Source organism: Melanotaenia boesemani, chromosome 22 (genome assembly GCF_017639745.1).
Source record: "Melanotaenia boesemani isolate fMelBoe1 chromosome 22, fMelBoe1.pri, whole genome shotgun sequence".
Lineage (NCBI taxonomy): Eukaryota > Metazoa > Chordata > Actinopteri > Atheriniformes > Melanotaeniidae > Melanotaenia > Melanotaenia boesemani.
Genome location: NC_055703.1, coordinates 6,858,975 through 6,864,626, shown reverse-complemented (window position 1 = coordinate 6,864,626; position 5,652 = coordinate 6,858,975). Strand labels below are relative to the sequence as shown.

The following is a 5,652-nucleotide window of genomic DNA, read 5'->3' as shown; positions in this document are numbered from 1 at the left end:
AGGGGGGGAACAGAAAATATCAATAACAAAATGAAGTAAGAAAAAAGAAAAGAATGATCCATTATCAAAGCTTTAACAACCAACAAAATAACAATTGCCCTATTGGACAGCCATTAGATGTCTAAGCATTTTGAATAAATTTGAAACTAATAACAATAAACTCAACTATCTGTGTGTTTGTTTCTGTCTGTATATAGACCATAATGATTAAAGAATCATAACTATTAAGCACAACAATAACAGAGCAAAAAATTAAACCCCCTACCAAAATAAGACAGTGAACCTTCAGGGGGAAATAATGATAATAATAAATGAAAATGAGTAAAAACTAAATGATCCTTCATCAAAATTTTAAGAACCAACAAGGCATACATCAAGCTCTGAGCTGAACTGCTGAAAGCAGCGGGAATGTAGAGTGAAACTTTCTGTTATTTTTTTCTTCAAACTAGCATGCTGAACTAAAGGCTGGGCGGAGCTTGAGGGGTCTCATATGCGCAGCTCGTTTTCCCTCAGTCTGTATTGTACCGAGGAGGCAGTCACATCTATGGCCCGTGCGTGATTGATCACTGCTCCTACTAACAGGCGTAGACACGTTTAAATAGAACAGAAACAAACCCCAGTTGACAGAATAGATGCAATAAATACGTCTGTTATTATAAGTATTTATTCAGTATCGCTACAACACATTTAACAGAGCTTTACTCTATAAGTTTTACCGCTGGAGCTCAGCAGCCGCTCTCTCTACGAGGGGGAGAAATATGACACCGCAAGATCAGGCTGTATGTCAACTCATTTGCATACTAAACACTGATTGGTTGTTTTCTGTGGTGGTGGGAAGGACTTGTTGAAGACAGTACAATGGATCCTGTGAAGCTCCGACACACAGAGTTCAGTACAGAGGGGAGAGAGCGTTTGGAGAGATTTGCCCATTTCGGCGCATTTGATTGAGGGGGCAGAATGTTTGTTTGAGGGGGCACTGCCCCCTCTTGCCCCTGCGTAAAGCCGGCCTTGATCAGAATTAGTATTTAAGAAACCAAGTAAATGACTTCAATGAATGGAATTGCAAAACATTCTTATAATATTATAAGGTAGAAAATAACAAAGCACAAAGCTTGTTCAGGTAAATAAACTTTAATTTCAGCCATATAAATAATATAAATTATCAATACCGTGTTTTAACAAGTCTTGTAGTCTGTCTAAAAACTGAACTCTGGACACGAACAGACTGGCTGAGTGAGTAGGTACGTAACTGAAAGTGGTCAAGTGAACGTCTGAATAACTTAAGTCAGTGGCTATCTGAGCTAAGTGAAAAAAAATTGTGTGTGTGTGTGTGAGAGAGAGAGAGAGAGAGAGAGAGAGAGAGAGAGAGAGAGAGAGAGAGAATTACTTGACTGACTGTATTATATGAAGTCCCACGCAAAGTCCATTAGTTTCTTGAGTAGACTGGAGACACGAGATTTGACTGATGTCACCTTCTTCTGGGCGATCTTTCCTGTCTTCTTTGACTGAACTGTTCCTCATCCAGCCTTGGTGCCTCTCTCGGGATTGATCTCGATGAACCACCTGAAAAATAAGAATTGGTGTTTACTAATTAAAGTTTGCTTGCTAATATAAATACAACAAAGTCTATTCTTGTATCAAGAACACCGCCCTTTACTACACAAGGTGTAGGCAATGTTACATTTTAGCATCTTTTTAGAAGTTACACATTGTCACCTGTAATCCATGTACAAAAATGATTCATGAAAAGTGGTAGTTTTCACTGCCCTAATTAGTGGCAGGAAAGCTGTTTTAACAAGCTCCAGAAATCAGATGTTTTGGGCAGTTGACACTGCATCTGTGAGATTAAATGTGAGCAACACAAGGTCCTCTAAATGCTCACATCACACAATAGTAGCTGAAGGATGTAGGGATCTAGGCATCTAAGCTTTGAATGAATTCCAGTGTGCATGCAGCATCATCATGGTACTGAAGATTGAAGGCGTAGTAAGTAGAAAAAACAGCAGCAAGCCCAGTCAGAAAAGTTGTATATATACTTTGTATTATGAAATTATGTTGCAACTTTTTAGGTATCTAACTTAGTGCCTTTTTCCCCAGTATTGTTTTGCTGATATCCAGAAAACCTATGAATTATGTAATCATAAAAAAATGTATATTTTTTCTGTCATTTAAACAGTTTTAAATTTATTTTATGTTAATATTCCTTTTCATTTATGTTTCCATGTAATTTTCAGTTCAATTTATTTACTTATTTGGTGATATTGAAGATAGCCTATCCCTACATAAAACTCACCTTGTAATTTGAAAGATCCAGTTTAGAAATCCAGCTCCACTCCGCTGTGTCACAGTTTGCTTCCCACTGAAACAAGAGTTTAAAAAGTTAGTTGCACTTCCAGTATCATTAACCTTCTGCAAATTTGAAGAGAAGGAATATCATGAAAAAAAAATTAATATTAGCAACTGTAGAAGTAGTTAATCATAGCTGGCCACGGTAACCGCTTGAGACTGCATTCAAGTGATTTAATCGTTGTTTGTGTCAGCTCAGTCTCAAATAGGACTTGAAAACTTTCAAGTTAACTTGATTCAAATCCAATGGGCATTACTTACTTTGACAATAATTTAGCTAAAGAAAACAGTTTTAGTAAAAGAATTTTGAACGTAATAAGACATAAATGCAATGTTACAAATGTTTTATTGATGTTGGGATCTAGGCTATAAAATCATCACAGCACAATATGCATTGATTACAAATGTTATGTATTTTGTCTATGCTAACAAGCAAACCAAAGAGGCACTCACCTTTTAATTCACAAGATGAAGATGGATGGAAAAATCACAACTTGAACACATGCGGGCTCAAAGCAGTTTTCAGTTCCCACAATGCAATGAGAAAAATACTGTAAAGTACTGTCTTTTTTCCCTCTGAACAATAATACTGTCGAATACCGTTATTTTTCATCTGAGTCATTTCACCAACCAAAATTAACAGTAATGTACTGCATTTAAACCTAACAGAATAATACTGTTGATATTTTGAGGTAAATTTACAGCAATTTCTAAAAGTGTATGTACAGTGTGTAAATATGTTCTCGTATTCTTTAAGCATTTTGAATCACTCTGTCGTTGAGTTGTGTTATATAAATTAACTTGCCTTGCCTTACATAAACATGTATATAAATATGTAAAGACTGATCACATGTGTATCTGTCTTTCACACATCGAGGATGAATCAGTCTGTCACTGAAGCTGCTCTCCAGAGCAGACAGGGCGTCCTGCAGGGGGTGGGACTCATGGTCCAGCATGGATGGCAGTTTTGCCAGGAGCCTTTTGTGATCTACATCCCGCACTGAGCCCAGAGAACAGCCCAGGACAGAGCTGGACTTTGCAGACATTATCAACTCAAGCTAATTTCATTGTAACCCTAAAAAATCCACATAAGTCAACCTTATAATATATGTATTCATACAAGCCAATTCATAAGTTAAAAAAAATAATAATCTGGCTAAGGGAACCAGATTGCATAGAAACTTTTTTTCAATTCAGCCCCCCATCCTGAGCATGCACAGGGTGGCTGGTGAAAGTAAAAATCTCCCTTTTTAATGCGAAGTGAAACCTTCCGGAGGAACCTGGCTCAGGAAGGATGGCCATCTACTTACAGCAGATAGAAACAACAAGAAAAAGGAATTAACAGGCAACTTTAGCAACAAGTTAATGATGCCAATTTATACATTATATACAAAGCAGAGACAAAAATGGAAAGAAGTTCTTAGCGTATCATAGGACGTCTGTCAACAGTCTAAGAGCACATTTAAGCCAGGAGGGTACAGGCGAATCAGTTTGGGCGTGGAATGCGGAAAAGTTTTGCATTTTTGGCTGAGATTGCTTTCACACTGCACTTTCCTCAAGTGGACCAAACTACAATGTCATCTAGTTACAACAGCTGCTCTCTAGGGGGAGATAAAAGAAGAAGGAAACCTTGATTGGCCAAGACCAGAAAACAGCTTATTCACTGCAAGTAAACAATGGAGCAACAATGAATTGATGCAGGCTGGTTTCTGTTTTTACTTTGGTGTTCAGACCTAATGTGGTTTTTACCAGAATCTGTCCAGTATGAGCAGCAGGAAAGGCAGCGAGTCAGGAAGGGAGGCAATGAAGCAAAGATAAAACTCCAGAGATCTTTGCTGGTAGTTCTCATCAGAACGCTCACTGTAGCTTTATGGCTCAGATGGAGACTTTTCAGGGCATATTTGGAACAGCCTAATAATAAGGAAGTGCAGTAGTCCAATGTTCAAGTAACAAAGCCATGAACTAGTTTTCTGCATCGTTTCAAGACAGGATGTCCCTAATTTTAGCAATATTACATAGGTGGAAGAAAGTGGTTATAGAAAACTGATTTATATGTGAGTCAAAGGACAGATCCTTTTCCAGAATAACTCCAAGGTTCATTACTGTAGTACTGGTGTAGTGGAATTTATTTATCAAAGATCACACACTGAGTGAGAATCAAACAAAGTATTTAATTAAGAGCTGTACAGACAATGAGAATCACACAGTCAAAGAAGCTTTGGCTGCACGAGTCTGCGGAGGTACATGTGTGCTTGGTTAATATAGCCAGAGCATGAGCTGATAACATCGAGGTCGAAGGTCATTGTAGTTAACCCCTCATGGCCTGGTACAAGGAAGAAAAGAAAAGGGGGAAGGGGAGCTCACTAAATCCTTATCTGGGTACACAGTCATTCTCCTCCCTGAGTAAAACATAAGCCAAAGCCTTAACAATGCAAAGTGTAGTCTACAAACCATAAGGGTTATGTGTCAATTTTCCATTACACTGGAAGCCAAGGTAATACCTTCCATAGTAATTATAACTAGACATCAACCTCATGCTTGTCTGAATTTAGAAGGAGAAAAATCAGCATTTGCATATAGTCATATAGTCACTTGTGCAATTTCTACAATTGTGCTCGTCTTTATTCTTCTTCTGCGTTTTTGTTTCCGTCCTGGTTCACTTCTTCTTCTCTGGTTTGTTTCTCTTCCTGGTTGCATGTCGCTGTTCTACTCATCACTGCCCCCCTCGATTTCCAGTCGTATTACTCCATCTTCTGTGCCAAGTGACGGATAGCTAAGCTCCTTGAAAATGGACCAAATTACACGCATAACTGACGCAAAAGACAGACGAAACTGTCCGTCCGACTGCGAATCCTTCTTCTGTGTAAAACAGGATGAGATAAAATAAAATAATCTTTTATTTGTCCCACAGTGGGGAAAGTTTGGTGCTACAGCAGCCAAGGTGATAGTGTAAAACCAGGGCAAAAACAAAATTACAGAGGTAAGAACAAAACCTGTACAGAACAAAATCTATATAAAAATTTTATATAAAGTCTATAAATAAGTCTATATAAAAAGCATATACACAGAATGAATTTACAATATTGCACAAGTAATGATATTGCACGTCTGTGTACGTTATTAGTTTTCTGTTGTAGCTGTGCAGCTACTGGGAGCGGTTCATATTGTAGAGTCTGACAGCAGTAGGAAGGAAGGACCTGTGGTATCTCTCCTTCAAATACCACGGGTGAAGCAGTCGGTCACTGAAGGAGCTGCTCAGTGTTGTTAAAATATCCTGCATGGGGTGGGACATTTTCTCCATCGGAG

At 38.3% G+C, this 5,652-nt stretch overlaps 1 long non-coding RNA gene across 1 annotated transcript; it reads right to left on the bottom strand.

The window, feature by feature from the left end:
- Nucleotides 1–435: 435 nt before the first annotated feature.
- On the bottom strand, nucleotides 436–5,027 carry LOC121633311. Its single transcript, XR_006009036.1, has 3 exons — nucleotides 4,939–5,027; nucleotides 3,794–3,796; nucleotides 436–445 (listed from the first exon to the last, which is right to left on the bottom strand). It is a non-coding gene; the product is annotated as an uncharacterized LOC121633311 (long non-coding RNA).
- Between the last annotated feature and the right edge of the window lie 625 nt (nucleotides 5,028–5,652).